At 37.5% G+C, this 26,079-nt stretch overlaps 1 protein-coding gene across 6 annotated transcripts in view; it reads left to right on the top strand.

The window, feature by feature from the left end:
• The first annotated feature begins 3,756 nt into the window (after positions 1 to 3,756).
• Positions 3,757 to 26,079, top strand: part of MPP7 (membrane palmitoylated protein 7) — a 155,355-nt gene continuing 133,032 nt past the window's right edge. For 5 of the 6 annotated variants that reach the window (XM_008639261.2, XM_017741475.1, XM_017741474.1 and 2 more), the window contains exon 1: positions 3,757 to 3,833. The gene's annotated coding sequence lies outside the window, so the exon portion shown is untranslated. Of the gene's footprint in view, positions 3,834 to 22,509; positions 22,607 to 26,079 lie in introns of those variants that run through there. The other variant, XM_017741472.1, reaches the window with a different exon arrangement.

Genomic DNA, 26,079 nt, shown 5'->3' with positions numbered 1-26,079 from the left:
CGGTAGGTGCCTTTGCATGCTACTTGTGTGCTCTCACTTCTGAATTCCTAGCTTCGTTTTCTTTTATCTGTGTTAATAGCAGCCCGCCTTTCAGTGTTTCCAGAGCTTTTTTATTGTTTTGATTTCTTAAACAACTTGCCACATCTTTGTCTTTCCTTCCCTCTAATAAACTGTAGAATAACTTCAGGGACAATAGCTTTCAGTGATCGTAGAATCGTCAAGGTTGGAAAAGACCTTTAAGATCGAGTCCAGCCGTGAACCCGTCAACACTACCACTGTAACCCCTAAAGCACTAAACCGTATCACCCAGCACTCGAATTCTTCTCTTTGATGAAGACTGAACAGTCTGGACAGTGGTGATCAGCATCACTAGACCTCATGCCTATCTTTGATAGCTGAATTCAGAATTTGTTTTTTACGGTTAGGTTTTTTGGATAAGGTCTAGGGTTCTTATTTTAAGTTTACATAGATCAAGAGCCCCATTTTAATGAGGTATGTTGTTTTGTAGGTGTTCATTTTAAAATACAGTAGTTAGAATTTTGGTATGAGGTCTCATGATCCTTCAGGTCCCTTTTATGCAGGGATGTTTATATCTTGGCCATATTTATAGAAATACTGTAATTTACAACTAGGTTATTCACTTACTGAAAGTATTCTTTGTCCTTAATTGATGTGGATGATCAAATCTATTACCTCACTTGGAATTAACATTAGGATTTTGCTAGATGTCACTGTTTGGATTGAGTAAGATTTTTTGCATTCAGGGTGTGTGATTCCATGTATCTTCTAAAAAATGTCTTAAAGCAACAGTTAATTTAGGGTTTGTGATTTAATCGTGCAGAGCTAGGAAATGAGTGAATGAGAGTCATCAGTTTCAACTGTGCCAGTTTATTCATCTGTATGAAAAGGAGTAAAGCAGTAACCTAAATGCTGAGGAGTTGATTTAAATGATTTCAGACATCAAATAGCTTTGGACTTTATTGTGAATGTGTTTATATTTACATGTGTACACTTAAAAGGGGAGAGGAAATCCTGGAGCTGCATATTGCTGTCAGCTGGGAAAGTACATCAAGGAATGGTTGCTGTATGTTTATTCTGTTCTTGTTCTCTTCTTTACGCATCCACTAGCAGTACTTATTAGAAACAGGATACTGTGTCAGATGGACCTTGAACCTGAGTTAGTATTGCGTTTTTGTGTTTGTAATAAAATGTTTTCTGTGTAGGAGCGTGTCATTAGGAAGTTAAATTTTAAATTAGGCAGGTGTCAGAGCTGTAAGTTTTTAAGAGTATAGTATAAAAGTTAATACCAGGTACAGAAAAAGCAGGCTAAGGAATATACTATTACTTTGGAAGTTTATTTGCGTTTTTGTTAACATTTTTAGGGCATCCCAACACCTGATAGGAAATAGTCACAAATATGTTTTCTAAGCAGCAACTTCCAGTCCTTTCCTGAGTGCCTTGTGGGAATGCTGTGCTTCTCATGAAGATGACACTGAATCTGCTGCAACTCCCATTTTATGATGTTGCAATGTTGCCTTTCACTGAAACTCCAGCCTTAGTTCTGCTTTCATGCACTCAATCTCCCCTTTTTGTGTGGCAAGCACCCAGGCCACCCCTGAGCCTTTCATGTGTCTCCAGCTGTGGAAGGGAGCAGAAGGGATCTATAAAAACTCATTCAGTAGCCTCTTCTCTCCAAACTGGTTCTTCTGTGTTAAGTTTTACTGTGGAACTTGCTATGATAATGAGTAAAAGCAGGAAAAAATCCAGTCTTGCTGCTAGCAAAGTGTCTTTTCATTGCCTTCTAGAGTATCTTTTGGAAAGTTGTTGCAGTTAGTTAAGCAAGTTTGACCATCTAGAACTACATGAATTATGTGTAGGAGTGATGAAAGCTTCCCACATAGTTGTGCTAATCCAGTTTAATCCCAGGCTGTGGTGTATATATTCTTCCTGACCACATCTCCTGCTTGATGCTGGTTTTTGTTTGTTAAGGAAAAGATGGAGTATATAAATTGAGTCCTCCTAATTTTAGTCTTAGAAGTACAATAATATAGCTGAATTTATTTATACCTGCTTTCAGTGAACCGTGGACATTTCTATCACAAGTGATATCATATACTCATCTAATACAGACCTTGCTCTGTATTACAGAAATAGATAGGGCGCAAACATTACTTAATACACTTCAAATAACTTTTACACTGCAGTATCCTTAAAAGCCCTTGACAGCCCAGACCACTAGGTCTGTCCCATGTCATGTTGGCCACATGGCAGGTCTGAGAACAGTTCTGATGCCATGTTTTTGTATCTTACTGAACCATTTTTGAGCATTACCACGAGGTATTCAGTTAAGCTCTTTGAAATATGAGTTTTCAAAGACAGCAATAGGTGATAGATACATTGACATGCTCTTTATTTTAGCTGGCAGTCTTGCATTTGGGGGAAAACCAGCAGAAATAAAAAATAAGGCATGTCTGAATAGGCACAAAACTTCGATATTCTTGAATATCTGCTTTCATTATGCTTAATTACCAAAGAACACAACTTGAATTTTCCCCCTGCTTTGGTAGGCTAACAGATTCCATGTGTTCTTAAGCAGTATCATCAAGCAGACTAGTCCTTGGGACTCCAGGTTTTGTCCTGAAAATGTTTTATCAATTTACATTGTGAATCATAGCTAGAATCAATCTTACCTCACAGTTGTAAGCTCTGAAGAAAAGATGGGCTGCTAATATACAAGGGTTTTTGGTATATTTTGTCTCTTGGGATCCCATCTTGCTACAATGGCCAACTTTTTTTTTTTTTTTTTTTTTTTTTGGTCAGTGATGTAATAAGCCTGCAGCAAAAAGCTCACGAAATGAACTCTTTGTTTATATTCTCAATGACATCAGTATTTAAAGATAATGATCGAATCAGTCCATAAACTGTAACTACAAACTATATTAAAGAGGAGTTATATATAATACAAATTGGTGATCCGAGCTGCATTGTAGTTTGCAGTGTGTGGAGGAGATGGTGTCACATGAACATGGGAGGAATAGGCCTGCTTTGACCCTGTTTTGACTGTCAGGTGCTTGCCATACATGCACCAGGGCTGCTGTGTCCTGCTCCCCACGTGTGTTCCATGGTCTGCTGCTCCAGTTGTGCAGTTTATTGCCAGGAGGGAGACATGGGTGGTTTTGGTTTGTAGGAGGAGTAGGCAGTGCATAATGGAGTGTTGACATTTGCTGAATGTTGGTGTGCACAGCTAGTTATGGTCTGGAGGTTATTGCTGACTTTCAAACCAGAGTAATTAGCTATCATGAAGCAAAAAAATGAGCATCTTTACTACAGGCAAGAAGTCACACGTACTTAATTTAGCACACATTCGGTGTAGTGGTAAAAGGCTTACACCTAAAATTTTGTACCAGAATTTGCATATTGTTCATGTATAAAATGGGATTATATGTCTGAAGTCTTACAGATGTTTATACCTTAGATAAATCTTACCTGTAGCTATTTTGAAATCATTGTTTTGCTTAATTATTGTTTTAAGACAAATTTATCTAGGACAGGTGTGGAGGCAGAATAAATACGCAATTTGAAATCCTCTCTCCCCCCAGCTAAAATAAGTCTTAACTTCTGTTGTTTCTGCAGGGCTTCATAGAGAATCAGATATTTGGAAGTTAACTACTTTAAATTTATTCTCCTAACATTTAGAATGAAAAAAATGAAAGTATGTAGTATGTCATATTACTATTACCTTTTCCCTTTTCTTTCAGACTCCATAGATTCTCATCTTGGCAATCTGAAAAATGCATTATCTTAAGCCCCTGTTGAAGTGAAAAGTTATCCAGGTAGGACTCCCTTGTGGTGATGCTTGCTCATTGTTTTCTGATACTGAATCAGGCTGTTGGTTGTTTTCGACAATCCTGAGCAATAAATAGATGTGTGTAGATTAGTATTAAAGACCAAGAATAATTTCATATTGTGTTTAATATTAATAAATAGAGTTGTGAAAGTGTTGTGCCATTATGTGGTATAAATACTGTGTGTTGTAGAATTGTGAATTACTTTATTGTCTTGTAAAGACAGCCTCTTTTTTTGAGTCAAGAATGACTAAATTTTCTTATGTTATTTCATCATGTATGATAATAGAGGTTTTGAAAAAAGAGGAAAGTTTTGCAAATACAGCCAACAGTTAGTGAGGACTGACTTTGAAACATTGCATTATAAACTGCGTAACAAGCTTAGGTGTAGAGTAAAACTGCTTCAGAGCTACTAATTGTGTCTCAGAATTTGAAAACCCACATACCCATTTATAAAAAGAGCATAGAAAATCTTTATTGCTTTCATAATATATTGTTTGGTGGATTGAGTTTGGTTTAGCCAGTGAAACTGTTCTGAGAGGAACAATGTAGTTTCAGATACGAAATGCAGAGCTGCTGTTTCAGACAATATGCCATGAATGCTATCTAAAGAAACAGACTTGACATTGCTAATTATACACGAGAGCGAAGTATATTTATTTCATACATCGATGAGACTGAATTAGAAGCTTCAACTGGCGTATGGAGAGGGATTTTTTGTGTTTTTAGAAAACACCTTACAAGTTCAGCTGGTAACAAGCCTTGCTTATTTATCACGGTCCAGAATAGCTGTAAAACAGGAATTAAATCTGGTCTAATTTTGAATCTAAAGAAACAGTCCTGAATTTCTTCAGAGGTTTGACAGTTATAGTAATGAAGATTTTCAATGGCTTAATAGATACTGTGATAGACATTTTCAATGAATAGCTGTTCATGAGCAGTTAATTATCTCATTGTAATCTGGGTCATTTGGGAAGCTGTGAACACAGTTAATTTCTGTGTTAGGATTGCAGTATATGTGAAATGTGCATGTGGAAGGGGGAACGCAAAAGCTTCATCATTTTGAAACTAGCAAGGCTGGAGAAGTGACCAAAACCTACCTCTCATTGAGCAGCTTGCTGCCTAGTTGACGTGAATGAAGGCTAAAGCTTAACGACGGTGTGAAATCTCTACTCTAAATCATATCTAAAAATCTTTGCTCCTCTATTAATGCTTTCCCTCCTACCAGCCCAAAGCAGTTACAGCTGCTCCCACCAGGACAAACAGCAGCCCTTTGTTAGCTGCCTTGCCTGGGGCATACCCTGTCTGCACTGGTGCTGCTCTCTTGCCATCTGGGAATCCCAGAGACCCTGAAAGGAGCCTTTTCCTGCCTAGTCTCCAAGGTTAACTGATGCAGTAAATCTGTGTTACCTCCAGTACACATCGAGCTAACCTGTGACTTCAGTCCCAGCATTTAATTTCCTGTGGGGATGGGAACATCCAGTCTGTACCACAGATTGTAGGCTTCTTAATCAAAGATTGGTTACTCCTCCAAGGATCCAAATCTGTGACTTTAATAACATCAAGATTATACGTGCTAGAAACTTTGTCTTGGTATTGAAATGACACTACAAGTACTACAGCCCATCGAGTCTGAAAGGGCCCTGCTTAAGCTGCAGTTCGTGACTCCCTGCTTCGAAAGCTTGTGAGTGTTTGAAATACGATACAGACGGTGACTTGGACCACCTTCCAGCTGCCTCCACCAGTCTGAGCAAGTATCAAAATGGCAAGCAAACCTCAGAGGATAAAACTGTGAATGGCATGCTTTGAGCGAAGTGCTGAGGGTGCCTTTGGTCCCCCATCTGACTGCTCTGAGAGTCATGTGTCTGTGCCGTGGGACCTGGCGAGACACCCTGGGTGCTTCTCAGGGAAGACTGGCTGGCTTCAAGAAACCTTGATCGTTAAAATGGAGAGCAAAAATCATGTGCAGCAGCTGAGTACTGAGGCAAGATAAAAGTCAGTTGTCCAGCAAACACATTTTTGGATTGAGTGTAGAAAAGACAGATGTTTTACTTTGTGTAGAACCATGGCTACAACTTGCAAGTGCAGATGGTTGAATGCTGTTGTAGTCTCCATCTGTTTATTGATGCTGGAAGATGGTGGGTATGCTGGCAGCCAGACTGAGGGAGAAACTGTCACTGGAAATAGCAGATTTCTGGACTGCAGCAGTGGAGGAAAATGTCTTCCTGGGCAGTTAGATGTGCAGAGTTCGGCTGTGCCACAAAGGGAAGGATTCACAAGGCAGTTACTGGAGGAGGGAAGTTACAAGGCACAAGTTACAAGTGACTTACTGGGAGTCAAATGACCACATTGATGACTGGATAAAAGTTGAAAATTCTTTTGTGCCAGCTGTAAAGGCTTTTGCTTCCCAGAAGCTATGGAAACTGTTTTCTAATGCTATGTACTGTATTAAACATTATTTAAACTCCTGATTTCATGACATACGCATTTATTACTTAAGGAAGATAATGAAGATTCCTTCTCATTAGGGCCTTTTATTGAACTTGTTCACATTGATACAAGAAGATTATTAAATACCTTCATTTCCAAAGGAAAAAAGCTTGGGATAGAAACAGAAGGCTGTTAGAAACCAATACAGAAATTTGTCTGAAAAGAAGACTCTTCAGCTGACATGGCTGTGGAAGAAGAGTTTAAATATTTCAGGTACAGAAAGATATTCTAGCAGAGTTGTAAAACATACTTTTTTCCAGATACCTGATTTTAAAAGGCACGTGCAGGCATTAATACGGATTTTGTTAAAAAACAAGTCCACACATTCCACACAGCACAGGAGTCTTAGGTAATACCTGTTAGTTAGGAAAGGTTTGCAAACTCAATAACCTTTTCTCACAGTAGAAGCTGGCTCATCTACTGATTATATTTAATAAGTCATAGAATACCAAGGGAACTTAAGAAATTTTGCCAAATGCTCTTTTTCTTTTCATATTTAGAGAAGAGTCATGTGGGGTGTGAGCGACCCAAATCAGTACTGGCTGGTTATCATCACCTTAAGTGACTGAAAAAAAGTATGGAGAAACGTACCAACATGTGTAATATGAAGATGGGTCATCTCAACCCAGTAACTCTGAACCAGAGAAGTGGTTCACTTATGGCTCAGCAAACCAAAGGTGGTGTTAGCTTTTTCTTATGGTCCAGAACTAAAGCATCCTGTAGGAAGATAGGTTTAGGTAAATACTCTGTTTAACTGTTCTGTGAATAGAGGTGGACAGCAATTGTAATACAGTGTTTAATTCTGTAGCTTTGTTGTATAGGTGGACATGTGTAATCGCTCATGGCTGTTGAGTAAATGTCACTTCATTAATGTTGAATTTGTATTTTACTCCTCAGACTTTCAGCTTTATCACACTATTTAATGAATTCCAGATAGCTGTTTTGACTTCCTATGGGTGATAGCAATTACACTTGAAAGAAAACCAGATCCATTCTGGTTTCTTTTTCCAAGGACTTAGCTCACCATTTTTAAATGCTGCGAACTTACATCAGGGAGTTAAATGTCCCACCTTATTAAATCACTTACTCTGTCTGCTCTAAAGCTTTCATTTAGCTTTGATATAGCATTAATACTTAAAATGTATATATTGGTTCAATAGACACACGCATTATTTATCAAAACACTGCAGCTTATTAAAACAAACCTGCTGTCATCACAGGTGAGAGTCTAGAGTGACACGTAGTGCCAGGAAGTGTGTTGTACATTTTCACAAGCTGGTTAATTGGAATGGTGGGTACTTCAGGAAGAAAAAACAAAAGTTGTGGATGCCTTATCCCTGGGAGTGTTCAAGGTTGGGTCAGATGAGGTTTTAAGTAACCTGATCTAGTGGGGGGTATCCCTGTGGTGGAGTTGGAACTACATGATCTTTAAGGTCCCTTCCAACCGAAACCATTCTATGATTCTATGAAAAAAAAACACCAATTAGGTAATACGAATGGAGTATCTCCAGAATCTTGACAAGAAAATGCACGTTAGTATGGTCTAAGACTAACAGACCATAGTAACAGGGAAATACTAAGTAATTGGACCTTCTGTGTCTGTTTGGTGTGTTTGTATTAATCTACTGTGTCAGAGCATCTACATGTTTTAATTGAGATTTCTTACATTTGCCTACATTATAAAGATCTAAGTAATAAATTTAGTTATCCTCAGTTGTCTAAAAGCAAACCTAATCTTGTGTGTGATACTTACGGTTAGACATTTGTTTAGCTGCTAATTTGCAGCTCATAAGGTCGCTCAGCAGTGGGTTAAAAATAAGTGTGTCTTTCTTCCAGTGCCTGCACAAGCATGGTTGGAGTTGCTGCGGTCCGTCTGCAGGATTCCAGCATGCTTCTGTTGCTCCTGGCTCCCAGGCTACAAGGACAGTGTCCTCACTACAGAGACCAGACGTTTTCATCCATGTCCTTGTACTGGGGTGCTTCTCATTCACTGGCAGGTCAAATTCAAATGCTGATTTCCCTTATTTTTTAGGTGTGCATTTGAGAGGACAGTGAGCCAAGGGCTAACTTTCCCTTTGTGCCCTCTAATTAGTGCAGGCCTCCCAACCCATGTGCTGGCCATCGCACATGAATGAAAAGCATACTGTCACCTTCTTCCTTTCTCAAGCAGGGCTAGGTTTTGATTCTGCTTTAACAACTGTTAATACCTCTCTGCTGTTGTTCCTTTTATCATTTCCTGAGTAGTGGAGATTAGGAGAATATTTTCCTCTGTATATATTTTGCTGCCTTTAGAAAGAAGTAGATCCCTCTGTAGTTCTTGGAATGCTTTTTAGAGGCATTAAATAATATATTGTTCTGAATTAGTAAGTAATAATATGACTTTTTCTTCTTGAGAACTCATTCTTGAATTGTATGCCAAGATGTTATCTTCCCACTTGAATGCTTGACTAGAGATCGGAGATTTGATATGGGTGTGTGTGACAGGCACACATAGCCTGCCTTCCCCGTGGAGAAGTAAGAACATGCCACAGCCTGACTGAAAGCCCAATGTCTAATTACCTTATGCTAAATCTTGTGATGTTTTTTACTATGTTGTAATAGGAAAGGTAATCCAAAATCCAGTGTTTACATGTTGCAGATCGCCTCACAAATCTAGAAACTAGAAGTTACAAACACATGGGAAACTTTGTAGTTAGATAATTTTTTTCCAGGGGGATTGGGTGTTTCTATACATAAACTCTCTCATATGCACATCTACTATACATAAAAATTCTTTCATGATGTATGTTTTAAGTACAAGACAGTCCTCACTGCAAGGAGACTGAATGTGTGTGGGTATATGTGCATCTGCAGCTGTTATCAAGGGAAACATTTGACCTTGAGTTTCAGATGATTGTTGTATCAAACCTCTCTCACTAATGAGTCTTTCCCACCTTCCTCTTCAGTGAAACCTTTCTCAGGCTGGGGAAAAAGGCAAAAAGAGTGACGAAGTGCAGAAAGGAAAATATCAGATGCTTGCCATTCTTTTTGTAGAATCAGCACATTTCAGGAGAATTTCCTGAACTTCTACTGGAGGGGAACAGGGAAGTAGTTCTGGAAATAGTAAAGCTAAAGGAAAAGCTCAAGTAATCCACTGGATCCTAGAGGAATCTTGTAACAAAAGGTGGATAGTAAAAACTTTAAATAAAAGCCTCTTTTTAAGGGGTCAAGGGATGAGCTGTTTGGGTCACCAGGTAAGGAACTGGCTTCAGCCCTGACATGAATTGATGTAGTGGTACCATTGCCTAGGTCAGTGGTTCCCAATCAGTAAGTTGCATTGTCATGGGGCATAGCATTTGTTCTGTGTTTCCTTTTCTTTGTTAGACAATGCTGAAGAGAGAACAAACAGTATTGTCAGGCTGGCTTGGACTTCTCCTTGTAGCAGTTCCGTAATTGATGCTGAGACATTTCCTTCATGTAGCTAAACTGGGCTGTGTTCTGGCAGTCAAGGTGAGGTAGATTTCTTTCTCTGTTGCTGATGTCTTATCAGAGGGTTCCGGATCTGACCTATTTTCATGGGAGTCTTTGGCTTGTGACTTGGCATGGGATTGAACTCTCAGAATGTCCTATGTGGTTTTACAAACTTGGAATTAAATTTAAATGAAGAAAGAAGAAGAACCTTGCCAATAAAAACTGCAGGTTTGTGTGACTATCAGCCTGAAGCCTAGCATAAACATCTATACCTGAGATCCTGAGAATGCCCTAGTCATATTTCAAAGATAGCGTTTCAGAAAGTATTGTTTCAAAATAATATACTAAAAAATGGCTGTGCTACTTGGGACACAGCATTTCTTTGCTGTCATTGCAGTGACATAATAAAATAATTCAGGCTGCCTGGAAACTGGTTGGGGTGAGTGTAGGAGAGTAATCAGGATATCTGAAAAGGAATTCTGTAAATAGTTCATGTGTGCAGCTTGGAAGAAGCAGACACAAAGCCAAGAGTATTTTGAGATGGGTACAGTTCTTAATATCTGTGTTTTCTGAGTGCTCTAAGTTAGTTTTGTATAGACAGCTTTTCTTTTTGTATGCTTTGCAGTGCTTACAGTGTTTCTGAAGAGTTCAGTTGCCTTTTTTAATGCTTACCTTAAGGGAAGGACCTTTTGTGATACAAAATATTCTTGGTAACTTTATTCCACTTTAAGGTAAGTTTCTACAAAAATGAATAGCACTTCAAGCAATTTGTGTATTTACAATTTTGTAATATTTAGAGAAATGAAAACCAGTTCAAGTAGGTTTCATCCTCCAGTTTATCTACTTTTGTATCAGGCTGCTGAATGTCAAAATTTTATTGTCAGAGGATCTATATATTATATTGCTGTAGTTTTGTATTTTGCTATCTAACACTATGGCAAAATAATCAAAACAGTCTACAAACAGTTAACTGAAATTTATCTTAGCAGTATCCAATATATCCCTTTCTGCATGTGATGGAGAGAAATGCAGCTAAAGTTGAGATGAGTATTCCTACTTCGTGGTGCAAGGGAGATCAGCTGGTGGGTTATGAGGAGGCTGTACGGAGGCCAAGAAGCAGAAATCCATTTGGCACTTCCAGATGAAAAATGATCAAAGACTTGAGGTGGAGTGGCAACAAAGATGTGAAAGTGGTCATTTGAGCTTGGCATCTGCTGCTAAGGACCAGTTTGCCGAGATTAGTAGGGTAGGTCAAGTAAAATGTGTCTGCTCGTTCTCAGCAGGGGTAATGGGAGGTCTTTTATGGATCTTTCAGCACACCTTTTTTCAAACCTGTCTGAAATATGCAGCCATACATCTAGAATATACTATAAATCAGATCTGTAGGCTCTCATATTGAATAAAAGAGTGTATGGTGTTTCGATGACAGGGTTAAAAACCACTGGTATTCTATTATAAGCAGATGAACTAAAATGGTAGGAGAATGCTGTGGTGTGATATAAACTAACTGAAAATGGATTGTAATGCTGTCTTGCAGCTACCACGCTCTGTGCTTCACTAAGAGAATAAAGCTAAGAAAAATACAGATTGAGATTAATTTACATAAACCGTATGGCTCAGACACAAGTTTTATTCTTGTTCTGAAAAACTTTCCAAGGGTTTAACCACAATAGTTTTGCAAGGAATAGGGATATATCTTTGGATGTCAAGCAAGTTGAAAGGCTGGTATGCCTGAAAGACTGACTGCTCTTTTGAATTATAAAGGTTAGTCTAATAGAATATGTTATTCCTGGGACTGTTCATGTCTAAGCAATTGTCTTAGACCTTCATGATTGCTGTAGTTTTTCTGGTTAATGATGTGAGGGCTAAAGTGGTGATTTGAACCTTTCACCAGCAAAGCTGTTTTTGACTCCTGCCTGAGATGAAGATAGTAAGGGTTGTACCAAATAAAGAGCCTGTTGAGCATCCTAGATGTCATATTGTTTGGGCTAAGATGATCTTCTCTGTGTGTGCAGAAGGCTAGGGGTGCAGATCATTGGACTGCCTGGTTGCACGGAGACCAACTAACCTGAGCTCTTTCAGATTTGTGAGTACAGCATGAGAGGTGTACTTTCTGAAGAGGCAGCATGAACTTACGAGAAGTGAGGTTATGGGTCTAAGATATTTATGAAAAGACACTCTGTGAAGTTTATTCTTGGCAAAGTTTGTCCTGCTGTGGTATTAATATCTGGTTTTGCTTTCTTTTTTTTGTGGTGTAATTATTCAGGGGTATTGCCTGACAGATGGTTATATCTTTGAGTTGTATCGGAATGATGTTATTTGCTTGACAGTTATTGTTCTCTTAGGAACGTGGGACAGGAAAGGACGTGCCTATTCATCAAGTTTATTTTCATGCTCTTGTAGGTTTTATGTCATACAGATACAGACATATGGAGCACTGACTTCAAAGCAGCTGAGCCTTTTCCCCTTGCTATTTTAATTAGAAGCCTCTTCCAGTGCTAAATTCCTCAACATGATGAAACTGCTTACAGTGTTCAACCTAAATTTATTCATCAGTTGGTAACAGTCTTGTGCCAAGACTGTCCTTTTATTTTAAATAGATTTTTCTTACTGTTTTATAATTATTTGTGTGTTTATACACGGCCCTTGCTTTTCTGCTCAGCTTTATTTTTGTTAGGCTAAGGCCAAGTCCTTGCAGCCTCCCTCAGTTCTGTTGAAAGAGCAAAAGGAAGGAATGGGTAGTTGGAGACTTTTCAGCTTTCATGTAGCAGGTTTTTCCAGTTCCCTGAGAAGGGTGTGTCTTATTCTTTGTACTATTGCTGATAAAAGAAGTGAGTAGTAGCTTCCTTGTTATTGTGGTGCACCAACAGAAACACAGAAAATTTTGTATTTTAAACTCTCTGAAAATTGTCTTTGAGTAGCAAGATTCTTCAAACAGTAGAGACTCGTGGTGTATCCTCTGATTTAGGAATGCAGGCAGTCCTATGAAAATGGTGTTGAAAGACAGGCAGGTGTTTGATTGCTTCAAGTGTGTGGGTTCCATTTTATGTTTTTTGTGTTTTTCCTTAGGCTGTTAAATGTTCAGATCAGTATTCTGTGGCTGATCTGTGCACAGACAAATTCTTTGTGCATTTTTAATGACTTACTGCTAAAATATGTGATCAAAGATAAATCAGACCTGTTACAAAGGAATCAAAAACTGGAATTATGTTTAAATATTTTTCTGACTAATATTTATAGACACTTGCTACTTGTAAGGCTCTTAGTAAATCAGTGTGCTCTTCAGATATTTATATTCAAAAGATATTAATGGCAGATGCAAAAGATGGATACATTTTTCAGAATTTAGGTACAAAATTTTAAGAAAAAATAATTTTAAAAAGCTTCAGTAGGAAGACCTGACCTACTTTCTTCCCATTTAAAATCCTAAAGGCTGTTGTGTTGGAAAAAATAAAGCAAATACTGTTTAAACTGCAGTGGAAGGTTTTATGTCCCAGGTTTAAAAAAGAATGTAAGCCTTGTGGTGTTCAACACCACAGCCCGTAATGATCAGGCTCCTGGCTAAGAAAGCATGGAGGCAGGTATCTAAGGACCATATGATGATGAGATTCTGATTTCCTGATTAGAATTTGAAATCTGTAATGTGGAGCACTGGTGCAGTGGAGGTGGTTGGTAGGAAGCCAGGGTATACCTTAGACATTTGTATGACCCTTATAAGAAAATAAATCCCATACCCCTTTCTGCACTTTTCTCTTAGGAAGATGCTTTTGGTACCTATCTTATACATAGTAGACTGGCAGTTAATTAGCTGAGGAGTCCAAGAAGTAGGAGGCCTTGTTCCTAGGTCCGTCTCAACCTGAGGGATTTCAAGCCCACATTTTTCTCTTCCGAGTGGCGTAAGCCAGTGGTTTGTGCATAGGTGGGGTATCTAACACCAGACTGCAGATTCAGACTTCTTGCCCACTGTGTTCAATCCATCAGTGTGCATTTCTGACTGCATTCTAGAATCACCGAATTGTTAAGGTCAGAAAAGACTTCTGTGATCATTGAGTCCAACCATTAACCCAGCACCACCATGCTCACCACAAAACAGTGTCCCCAAGTGCCATGGTCAACTTCCTCAGGGAGGATATGGCAGTCCTGTGTAAAGTATCCTGCAGGCTGATGTGCCAGGTATTCTCTTGAAACATGGACTCAATTCTTTTTTTCTTTTTCAGGAAAGCAAATTCTGCTACTGGGGAGAAGGAAAATCAACATCTAAACAATGTGGTTTTATTCTAATTTAATATTTTTTGATATTATTGATATCAAAAATATTATTGATATTTTTGATAATATAATTGATAGCAATTGTTTGAGTACTGTTTCCTACTTAATGTTTGACCAGAAAATTTCTTAACGGCTTGAGGTACGGTAATAAGGAAATGGAATAGTAATGGCTGTCATTGATCATGTACTTCTGGGTGTGAAATTTGAGTTGTTTCAATTCAGGGCTTCTTTTTTTTTTAAAAAAAAAAGCCCTCGTATGTATCTTTCTTTTCAAAGACAGACATTATGATTTTGAATCCTGATACAGGAAAACAAATGGGAATTTATAGCTCTTATGGTTTAAAATGAATAAAAGATATTTTCTATATTTGCAGGCTATACTGGAAAATCCAAGTGTGAATTTACTCATAAAGTTAAATAATTTCTTTTCTTTTTTGTTTCTAAGTGGTGACATAACACTTCTGCAAAAAAAATTCCTACTCTGTTCAGTTAAAGAAGGCAAGATTACAGTGAATGGGAGACCTTAGAAGGGGGCAACCTAGCTGGGAAACTTACTGTTAAACTTCAAAATAATTTAAAAAATTTTCTTCACATTTTTCTATGGTTTTTTGGTCCCCTGTGTGATAACCCTTAAAAGTTAGGCTTCTACCTGGGAAAAGTTGTAATAGAATGAAATTTAGTCAATTTTGGCTCTTAAGGAGTTGCATAGCTTGAAATTGAAAAAAGAATGGGAAGAATTTTCCTCAATGAAAAAAATTAAAATGATCATGCTAACTGTTGGGTTTTAGCTCCAACCTGTTAAATATTCTGTGTTTCTCAGTGTGAGACAGTGGTTGCCTTCATGCATGAGTGACTTCTTGAACAATACAATTTCTGGATGGTATGAAGCAGAATTAATGAAAAAACATGTTGAACACTGGTATGATTGCACACTTTTGGGGTTGGCTGTAAAGCAGAAGGAAACAGTGTGTGCCCAGATGGCCATTATGGGATTGGTTTTTGTGTCCTGTATTGTCTGGAATATGAAGAAAGGGCAGTCCATACATCTGATCTGCAAGACATCTTACCTTAAAGTGGTTTCGTTGTCATAGCTGGCACAGTTCACAGCAAGGAGCACATGTGCAGTGTCTGAGATACCTCAACACGGCAGCTTCTGCCAAATTTCACTCAAGTTTCCAAATGTAATATTATGCTTATGTCCTATCCTGTCTCTGACACTGAATTAAAACAGCACCTGTTAATATTAAGAATAAATGAAATTACTGTAATGTTCAGGATAAAGAGGTTTTGGTGAAAGAAAATTGGATATGAGATTTAGATTTCCTGCCTAATTAAATATTTCAAGTGGTGGTTCTACTTCAGTTTTATTTAGAAGTTAGAAAGCAGTATTACAATGCTAGCACGTGCCCTCTTACTTAAATCTTCTTTCATGAGCTGGTTTTTGCTGACACTCAGTTCAAATGCTTTTAAGGAATAATGTGAAACACTCTGGAACATCATTTTTGTTTTTGAGATAAGTGGGGTTTTTTTCAGAAGCTTGTTATTCCTCTGCATGTTGGCTGATTCTCATTTACATTTAAATCAGCTTTAGCAGAGTTGTGTAGCTTATTGGTGTTCCTCTTCAGTCTGACAGCTGAAGAATAGCAGATGTAAGTATGAACATTAGGCTAAGGCTTGCATTACGCAGCCAACATTCATTTGTTCTGGTACTCTGGAGTAGAAAGTTAAAACACTTTCTAGTTTCTGCCTCAACACACTGGTTTCTGCCTCAACTAGTGAACATAGCTGAGTTTTTTGGGTTTAATACTGCTTTTGAATAGCACTGAAATTACTAAAAGTGGTGAACATCTACTGTGGATTTTAGTGCTATGGGTAAAGAAAGGTAAAGCTACTGATGCACAGCTGTTTTTCTAACACCATAGCTGTCTTTCAGGATATTGTTTCAAAAAAATGTGTTTTCTTTAAGTCTGAAGAATATCTTGAAAAAAAGATCTGTTCTGGACTCTGTAACTGAATTTCTGTGAAGAGTGGTAGATAAAGGACCATGATCATCTAAGCACTGTTCTGTTTGTAGTGGGAAGAAAGAAGTGGGGGCAAGAAGATGATAGTACCTTTATTAGGATGTCAGCAAGGAGATGACTGGGGAAGAGAATACTTTCTGTTGCTGCTCAGAATGAATGGTGTGTGGCTCCTTGGATGGGAAAGCAGGAGTCGCTGGTTGACAAGGACCAAGAGATCCAAGTGGATCTTAAGTTGGGCAATGTCTACCTTGCACTGAGAAATGCAATTAACATGACAGATTCCCCAAAAGATTAATTGTGGAGGAAGTTGTCTGGGAAGAACTGAGATAATGTGGGAGAGCTGGTTATGTTCCTTGATATGACAGTTCAGTACTTTCATCTCCTAATATCCATAATGAAAAGCACTTGAAACTGTTAGAAAAGGAGCAGAAGAACTAGTGATTATAGTTGAAGAACACTGTTTCAGAGGTTCTCATGAATGTGCATTGCTTTCAGTGGAATTAATGGAGTAGAAAAACCTGCCCTCCAGATTTTATGTGATGATAGAAGTACCTTTCTTGTCTTCTTGGAAAACCAGGTTTACTTCTGTTTGATATACTTGTGCCTCCTGGGTGTGTCTTGTTCAAATGTCAGTCCTAACTTAGAAGCTACAGAGGTATCCTCCTCAATAAATCATTACTTGAGGGTAACACACACTAGGATTTTTTTTTTTAATTGAAGTGGATATTTTTGGACAGATACTATTTTAAGATTATTTTAATGGAAGGGCTTCCTCTTCCTATTTTTTAAGTTGCTCACTCACTAGTGACAATAACAGATGAAAGCATTGCATTAGTTGATATGTTGGGGTGCAGAAGAAGTAAGAAGGTAATGAATTGTAGTTTGTTTAGAGGGGAGTAAAACCCCTTTGTTTTTATTTACCATGTTGTTAAGCTCAATGAAAAGCTTAAAAATAGTATTAGTAATCATAATATTAATAATAATTATTATATTTTTGTCCACAAACCTAAGTTTAATTTAGAAAGGCTGAATTATTTGTGTGTTATTTTCTTCGATCATCACTAGCAGTTTCACCTTTTTGTGATGTGTTTGGGATGCAGATTTCACAATAATTTGTTCAAGACTGGTGTTTGTAAATCGCCATTTTAAGATTAAATATTCTGACATAGTGTCACTAGCTAAAACTGTGATTGCATCAATTATAAAAATGTAAAGTAAATTTTTCATTGCTTTCAATGTCTGAATACATACTGTGAATGTCTAAAAAAATGGTGTTAAATTGCATTGGGAAGTATTTTGTTAGTATTATTACTGGTTTTCAAGTAAATTTTTGGAAGCGTTTGTAATTTTAAAAAGTATGTTGCTTTCTTGAATACAGTTCATAATATAACATCATTACCATTTCTAAAAATTCCTTTTATGTCCTTTCATGTTTTTCTGTGAATGATACCATTGTTCTGTCACTCACTTGAGCTCATAAACAGGAAAATATTTTCCAAATTCAGCATCATGTCAAGGCTATATTTAAGCCTTAGTTATTTCAAATCCTGTAGTACTATCTGTAGGATATATTCTTTCCTTTGGAATAATATGGCATAATCTCTTTTGTCAATTGCTGCAATGTATTCTCTGTTCTTATAATACACAGCACAGCATCTGCTTGTGCTTCTCTCTGAAAAAATTCTGCTGCAAAAAATTTACAAGACTGTTGATTGTATCATGTAATTCTTGGGTTTTTTTATATTCTGCAGAATCCCTCTTTCTATACAGTTCTATACAGGGTTCCAGACCTCCCTTCAAACTCCTTCCCTTGTCTGCTCCTGTCCTTCCTGTCATTAAGTCACCAGTAATCGGCTGATACATAGGGGTCCACCTCCAGTCAGCCCTTAGTGACTGCCTTCAGATCTTCACGTGAATGTCTTGAAGCTTTCTCTCACAGAATATCCTAAACCAGAAGGCAGCTTGACTCCAGATTAGTGGTGACTTGTTTTCTGCAGTGGGGTGCTGAGGGGAGATCTCTGTGCCTGTTTTGTGGAGCAGTCCCTCAGTCAGAGCACAGAGCTGGGAGCGTTCTGTCTGCTCAGCATGCAGGTACTTTGGATTCCAAGCAACCTTGCACTGTAACTCACAGACATACCGTAGTTTCATAGCTGCAGTTAAAACTCTTCTAGCTTTCTAAAGTGGGTGGTATGTATTTTGCTAGCCTTTAATTAGATATTAATCACAAGTAAAGTTCTGAAGGGGCTGTCTTGAAACTGGATACAATGTGTCCAACCCAAATCTATCCTATTGGGATCTAAAGTCACAAGCTGGAGTGGTAGTTACAGATGCTAAGGGCTTAAGTACCTAAGTGTTTTCTTACATAGAACATAATTACTGGAGCAATACAAACAACTTCCAAATTGAAATTAACTTGCTTTTTCCAAATAGGCAGGTTGATCAGGTGTAGAGAAAATAAACAAAGACATGTTGTACTAGAAACTACGATTATATAAGGCCCAAGAAACATAACAAAAACCAAACACTGGAATCTTCTAATTTGTTTGGAATAGTCATATAAAAATACATGGTTGTTAAATTTTTTCTTGCGTATAAACTTTTACCAATTTATACAGGAATTGGTCACAAATTGAATGTAGGTAAGTATGTAGAACAGATGAAAGAAGATGCATCTAGAGAAAGGCAGAAATAGTCACGTTTCTGTGCCTCTGTTAATAAATTGGCAAAGACAAGACATTCCATTTCAAAACAGAATGAAAATGGATCCAAGCACATGTGCAGATTTATTTTGTATCACAACGTCTGTATATTAATAGAATTCAGAGAAAAGAAGGCAAACTCAATTTGCTAATTTCAGTGAATAGATTTATTCATCTTCCTATTGAGTAATTGCAGAAGGCATTTTTCATTTTAATGAGTATTCAGAATTCTTTATCTCTTGGTTTTCTCTGTTTCCCATTAGAAATTTGCTGTCTTCAATGTGTTTGTTAGCACTTTTGTCAATATTGTATTTATTTCTATATCAATTAAGAAGTGATTGTAATGTGCAACTTGTAGACTCACTTAAGGAGGTATTGAATTTGAAAGACTTTATTATGTGATGGTGAGTTGTGGTTTAGTATGTGAACTTACTAAAATCTTCTTTCCTAAATGGGAAAAACAGCTTATAGAAAGTGTCAAATGGTAGCTCTACGGTTTTAAGTTAGATAGATAGATCTTAAGTGTGTCAGAACTTGGTTTGTTTCAAAATAACAATTTCCTTGTTATTACATGAATAAAAAGTACTCTGGAGAGACAGCTTTTTGTAATATATGGTCTTGGCTGTTGCATTCTAGAGTCTTCACAAGCTACATGTAAAGATACTGGGTTTTCTTTACTATATTCAACAGATGTGTCAGGGAAAACAGACATCTCTGCTTAAACATAATACTAAAATACTGAGGGTTTATGTGTTTATTTCATAGTTGATGACTGATTGTGACAACCTGTATGTTGTTATTCACATCACAGTGATCTGCTTGTGATCACTTTCATGTGTAGTTTGGAGCTACTGCACTTGGCACTGTGGTGCCATCTCTCATCCTGTTGTAAATGGTTTTGTTTCACTTTTGTCTGGGATAAGCCCAGAAAAATGTGTATATGCACATCTTAGGCTTTACAAACTCTGTTTTCTTTTAACATACATTACTATGAAAACTTGTTTTTGAATTGCATTATGAAGAAAATGCCCACTTTTGAGGTTTGGGTGACAGGAAAATGCTTGGCTTAAAAAATTGAGAGACCAGGATAACTGCAGCAGGGTGGTGAGGCTGTGGGCTCATTCTTTTTCCCTAATCAAGAAAGATAAAAGAGATACAGCATCTTGTAATCAGCAGTAGAGCATGTGTCCCTGTTCCATCACCTGCTGCAGGTCTCATAATGAGATGGGTGTTGAATTCTGTGACCCAGTTACTGTGTACAGGCAGGTTGGGCCCTGCCTCCTACATACTTGCTGAAAGTACGGCAATGTTTCTGAGCTTCTGTACAGACAGAATAGAAATTGAAAAATCTACAGCCTGTTTCTAAAATCCTGGGCAAAATTATTTACCACCAAACTTTTGTAAATGCTTGAACATTTGCTTCTTTTCGTGGACTGATGTAATTCTAAATCTTCTGGGATATTCAGCCCCTGGAATAAAAAGAGAGATAATGGGGAACCTCATGAAATGGCTTCTCCATTAAAAGAGAATTTTGGTTTGAAGTTGAGGTGCTTGAAGGAGGACATGAAAGATAATTATAAATAGTGGGAGGAAATTAATAGGAAATTATTTTTTCACTATTTCAAGAATTTGGGGTACTGAACACAATGCAAAAAAAATGCTTTACACTTGACATGAGTTATAGAACTTATTTTCACAACATATTGTGAAGACTCAAAACAAAAAAACGGGTTCAACAAGGAGCTTTACAAGTCTGTCAGTGTTAGTGGTGGTAGTCCAGAGTCAGACTGACCCACGTGGATGCTGTGCTGCTGATTGGTGGGGGAAGAAATAATTTTTATTTGTGTCATCTTCAGTGTGTACTACAGTGCTGGCTCTCCTGAAGATAGGATCCTGTACTTAGTGGACTGTCACTGTGGCTAAGTATTGAGTGGTTTGGGGTGTTTCCTTAGTTACTGTTTTTATCTCCTATTTGAAGTTGGCTGAAGAGCAGGAAGGTGGTGTCACACCTTTGCCATCAGTGGGGGAATGTGAATCGGTCAGCTTGGGTCACCAGACGATTTTAGATTATCAATGACTTGCTTTCATGTTGAGGACATAAAGCTGACTTTCCATCTGTGTGCACATTATTCAAAAGTGGATCAAAAAGCAGCAAAACAGAGACAGGGTAGTGGTGGCAGTGGTTGCAGATACATTCTGGATTAGTAGAAACTTAAGTGGCTGAAAATAAGTGCTAGATATTGATAATTTTATACTAAAATACAAGTCAGTTACTTTCCCAGGTTTTATTTTTCTAAACTTCCTTTTCCGTAAAGTATCACATTGAAGTGGTCTAAGAACATTTGAGTTCAAGCATTTCCACGTGGAATGGAATGGAAAAGTCTGTTATCACTGGGTTCCAGTTTGTTCTGGTAGGACTGAAAAGACAGCTATAGAGTGTGCAGGAGGGTGACAAGGTTTTGCTCAGCCTTTCTTCCGTACGCACCATGTGATGGGAATCAGGACAGGTGATTCCCAGGAAAGAACAGTAATTGCTGCTTTATTAGCTGCGGTTCAGACTTGATGGTGGCTAACGAGTGCCTAAACAGACAGTGTGGGTGTCTTACACTCATTAAGATAATATTTTAAGTATTGTTTTAAGAAATTTTCATTCCTACAGGCCAATTATACCACCACTGATTTGTGACAAATGAACTTAACCTGAATGACAGCTGAATCTGTCTGCACAACCAAATAAAACTACATAGATGAAAACATTCAGGAAGTGTGGAGAAGTCCGGTGGGATCACTGGGTGAGGTGTACCTTTTTAAGATCTCAGCAGAACGTTTTATGGTGCTTCTATCAACTGCTAAAGCAAAACTTGTTATATCATTACCTGAATTACATGAAATACAGAAGATTGGGACAACTGCTTCTAAGGTACTAAGCAAAGTTATAGCCCTCAAAATACTGGAATGTACCTATGTGTTACAGACGAATTGAGCAAAGGAGTATTTTAATACCTGGCATAGGAGTGAGAAGGAAAAAGGGAGACTTCTTTTCAATAATTAATGTCTGTATCTATTTTATAAGGGTAATCATTCAGCATGTTCAATGCTTATTTGTTTTTGAGTGTACTTGAGATTGTCCTGCAGTATAAACATTGTGTTTACAGAAAAATCTGGTTCTTTTTGAGTAGCTTGTCCTCAGTGCAATGTAGAAATCTGTTATTGCAGCTGAATTTTAAACTACCTGATTCAGCAGAAGGGTTGTTGGCTTAGTGGGAGATACTTGATTCATAATAAACCAACCATCAGTTCTGTTTTCATTCTACTCTAACTTCAAAATGAAATAAAAATGCAGTGGAACATATGAATGTGGTTGAATGTAGGAGTAAAAGATACAGTGATTCTGTTCATATCAGATATTTCTGATAACTGGGAAGTGTTATCATTTTGTGGGGAGGGGCAAAGTGGCAAGATCTGTGTTCTTTTTTGTGATGTTTTTAGAGAGTTATTTGAAACAGAAAAAATGTAATATAGAATTATTTTAAACAGGAACATGATACAATTATTTTAGGAATTGTTTGTCAGTAGATTTGTAGACATTTCTGTCCCATGTTTATTTAAGTAGTCTGATCCTGTCTTTAGGATGTAAACTGATCTGTCTACTTGTGAAACTAGAAGTGATGCCTTTTATTTCTCCCACAGGTAACTTTGAAAGCATTTTAAGAATGTGGATAATTTCACTCTTCTCAAGAGAGGCTGACAATTTTTTTTTTTTATTTAACATCAGCAGTTGACTGGAAAACAAAATGCTTTCATATGCATCTTTGAAGCCAGGAGTGAACAAGTATGTTTCCTTCCTTTCTAGAGAATTCAGGCGTCTGTTCTTGGCATTAAAATATGGAAACTATAGCTTGAATGGAAACTCAGAACCAGTCATGGTTTTGTCTCTCTATTACACTCTGATAATTTAAAAAATAAAGTATTTCTTGTTTAGATCACGTGAACTTGCTGAACACAGTAAGACATTTTGGTCCCTAGAAGGTGCATGGCAGGGTATTCCAAAAGCACTTATAACCAGGGGACTTCTTAGTTTTACTTCTTTGAAGTTTCTATTGCAAATTCCCGTCCTGTGATGGGAATGGGGACCACAGTAGGATTCCTTGGGGAGCCTCTGCTTCTCTGCTACATGGTTCCATCTGGTGAATTAAAGAGCTTTTGAAATAATAGCATAGAGTACATTCAGTTACTTAATACTTTCCTGCACGGTGTTTTTTTCAATGTGTAAATCTGGTGTTTCTCCCTCAGGTCATCATTAACTTGTTTGTGTATTTGGCTTAACTGACTTTACAGCCTCCCAGCACCTCCTGCAGATTAATAAGAGCAAGTTTCACCTTGATTTTTTTTAGTCCTTTCATGACTTTACATGTGACATTCTTTCTGCTGATTGTCCATGACTAGTGCTTTCTGAGCTGCTATTTTAAAGAAGATGTGGTTTCTTGAAAGTGAGGAGAACAAATAAGGTAGCTCAGTTTATTGTGCCTAAACAAACCTTGATATAGATCTCCCTCTCCCTCTGGTGTTAGGTTGGTTTGTGTCTTGTCATCTGGAAATACAGGAAAAAAATTTGCATTTTCTCCTTCAGTCTGGAAAGATTTTCCTTTCTAGTGCAAGGAGAGCTGTGGAGTCTGAGAGACTTACACTAAAGTTTTGGAATATCTGTATATTGTTTAGGAGTGGGCCAGGGAAATTTTGTCTTTTTATGTTTCAGATTATGCTGTGTTTCATGTATTCTGCTGAGCTGGTTTTGCATCCATGGCCTGCCAAAAATATATGAGCTGAGAAGGCCCTTAAGGATATGTAGCAGAACCGGTAGTGCCAGTTTTTGTGGGGTCCAAGTGTAGTGCCCTCTTGCTGCTGTCTCTGTGTGTGGTGGTAAATGACTGCTGCTGGTTACTGAGCACCAGCCACAAGGATTCGTGCAGGGTTTCAGAAAGCCCCAGTTTGTTCAGCTCCTGAGCCATGGAGGTGTTGGTCGCTTTCCATGATAATGTAGGTGAATTTTGTATTACGGCTGTGGGAATCTGTTTCTTCACAACCAAATTTGAAAGAATATGAGAAGAATAGTTGTCAGGTGCTCTAAAATGGAGCAGTTCTGAGATTTGCACTTACAGCTTGAGTTCATTTTGTATAAGTGTTTTGATGGTCCTACATCACACAACATGCTCGTTGAATAGATGTCTCAATCTCAGTTATTGTCAAAGTTGTAAGACTATAGTAAGGCCAGGTGATTACAGCTATGGCAAAAGGTTGGGGGAAAGGGAAGGTCAGCAATCATTATGGCATTGGAAACTGGAACAGAGAAACACATCATGCCCCTGCCTCTGCAACTGGGGTGTTCTAATGAGTTTAATCACACTTTAATTAGCATTTCTAGGTAATTAAATTTTTTCAAGAGATGCTGTTAAATAGATATATTTGAGTTTGAGTTTCCAGTGTGTGTCCTTGGAAGCTGGCTTCCAAATATCCTCTCTCTCTGTTCCACAGAGGCTTAAGTTCATCGTAACTGTGGTGTTGCACATACAGGTATTCATTAAACTGTCCTTAAATGTTAGATCATCTCAAAAAGGGTAGTAGAGATTAATCAGTGCTCCTGACCAAAGCCCATCTGTGCCTTCTCTTCAAACTTGGGGATTAAGTACAGTGATGCTTTCTTGAGTGAATATTTTGGAAATGTGTGAAAACTGTGAAGCTACAGTATAGTACAGAGAACTTACATAAGTCAAATTATTTTGTAATAACCAGATTTTACAACAATTTGTTAGCATTTACTTGAACATAAATTTCTAGATTCTTATTTGCCCTGAAACATCGTGACCTTTTCTTAAGACATTAATTCCTTTTTGTTAATGACACCTTTTTCCTTACAGAGCCATACAGTGTACTTCCATACATTTTTATATAAGCAGTTGGATAGCTTCACATGAATTTTCTTAATTTTTTTTAATTTTACTGATAAGAACAAAGGGAAACTTAATTTTTTAATATAATAATATTTTTGCTCTTAATTTCAGTAGAAGTAGCCAGTAAGTCATTGCTGAATTGGAAGTACAAAGAATTTAATAAATAATTTTATATTTCAATTAAAATTCAGATATACATTCCTATGATAGCACTTACCAGTAAATATGAATATAGTTGCATTTTAAAAATGAAATACTAGCCTCCATGATAATTTAGAGGAATAAATAAAATTTGCCATCTTTGGAGAAAGCAGAACAAGCAGATCTTCCTGACATGCTAACTTTTTCATTTGTATACAGGAAAACGAAAACAACCATTCCTGTATTGAAGTTCTGCTTGGTCACTTGGATTTTAGGCTAATTATTGAATTGAACTAGTTGAGTAATTTGAAATCAAAGAAATATTCTCTGCATATGTAAAAAGGCTGTGATACTATCCAGGGTAGTATTTCAGAAAACTCTGTCCATTGGAACCTATTTTAATATCTTCTATTGTTAGACTTTGAAATTTAGACAATTCTATTGTATGAATATTTTTAAAGGTTCTTACCTTCTGTCAGTTTGGGTCATGATTAGGTACTTACAATAACAGGTGTCTTTTTGAAATGCACTTACCTTCAGATTTTTTTAAAGTGAGAAGTTACTTCTAATGTTTCAGTATCTTTTGGTATATTGAGCAAGTAGTATGGAAGTGCAGAAGCAGCAAAAGGTCATCCTGTCTTCAGAGCTGCACTTAGATGGTTTGCAGCAAGTACAATACATAAGACAGCAAGTACAATACATAAGACAGTAAAGACAAATCGAATTCTCAGTGAGCATGGATTGTCCATACAGTGAGTGAGATGGGCCATATTTTGGGCAGTGTGAAGACAGAGGATGATTACTTAGGACTGTAAAATACGGATTTAGATGCAAGATAACCCAATGCTAACACAGAACATAGGTTGTTTTAAGGTATACTTGCTAGATTTTTATAGGAGGAGCCACCCTCACTTCCAGGCTAGCTTTTATGGTGAGATTAGATATTGCAAGTGTTTTCATCAAGGTTAGGAAGTAAACCTGATAGCAAATGCTTTGGTCATACTTGCTTGCACTTTGTTTTCAGGGATTCTTTTAGCTCTCAGTGAGTGCCAAGGCAATTTTTTTCTCCATTAGCCTCATACCCTTCTCCCTCTTGCACACATAAAGACTATTTTGCAGATTGCCTAAAACCCACAGGCAAGGGTGGCTTTATTTGAGGTTGAAAGATAAGAACAATGAAGCATGCATAACTGCTCATTGCAGACTGTCCTGCTGA

This window comes from Corvus brachyrhynchos, unplaced genomic scaffold (assembly GCF_000691975.1).
Source record: "Corvus brachyrhynchos isolate BGI_N302 unplaced genomic scaffold, ASM69197v1 scaffold167, whole genome shotgun sequence".
Taxonomy (NCBI): Eukaryota; Metazoa; Chordata; class Aves; order Passeriformes; family Corvidae; genus Corvus; species Corvus brachyrhynchos.
The sequence above is the reverse complement of the archived record's forward strand: the minus strand, read 5'-3'. Positions and strand labels throughout refer to the sequence as shown.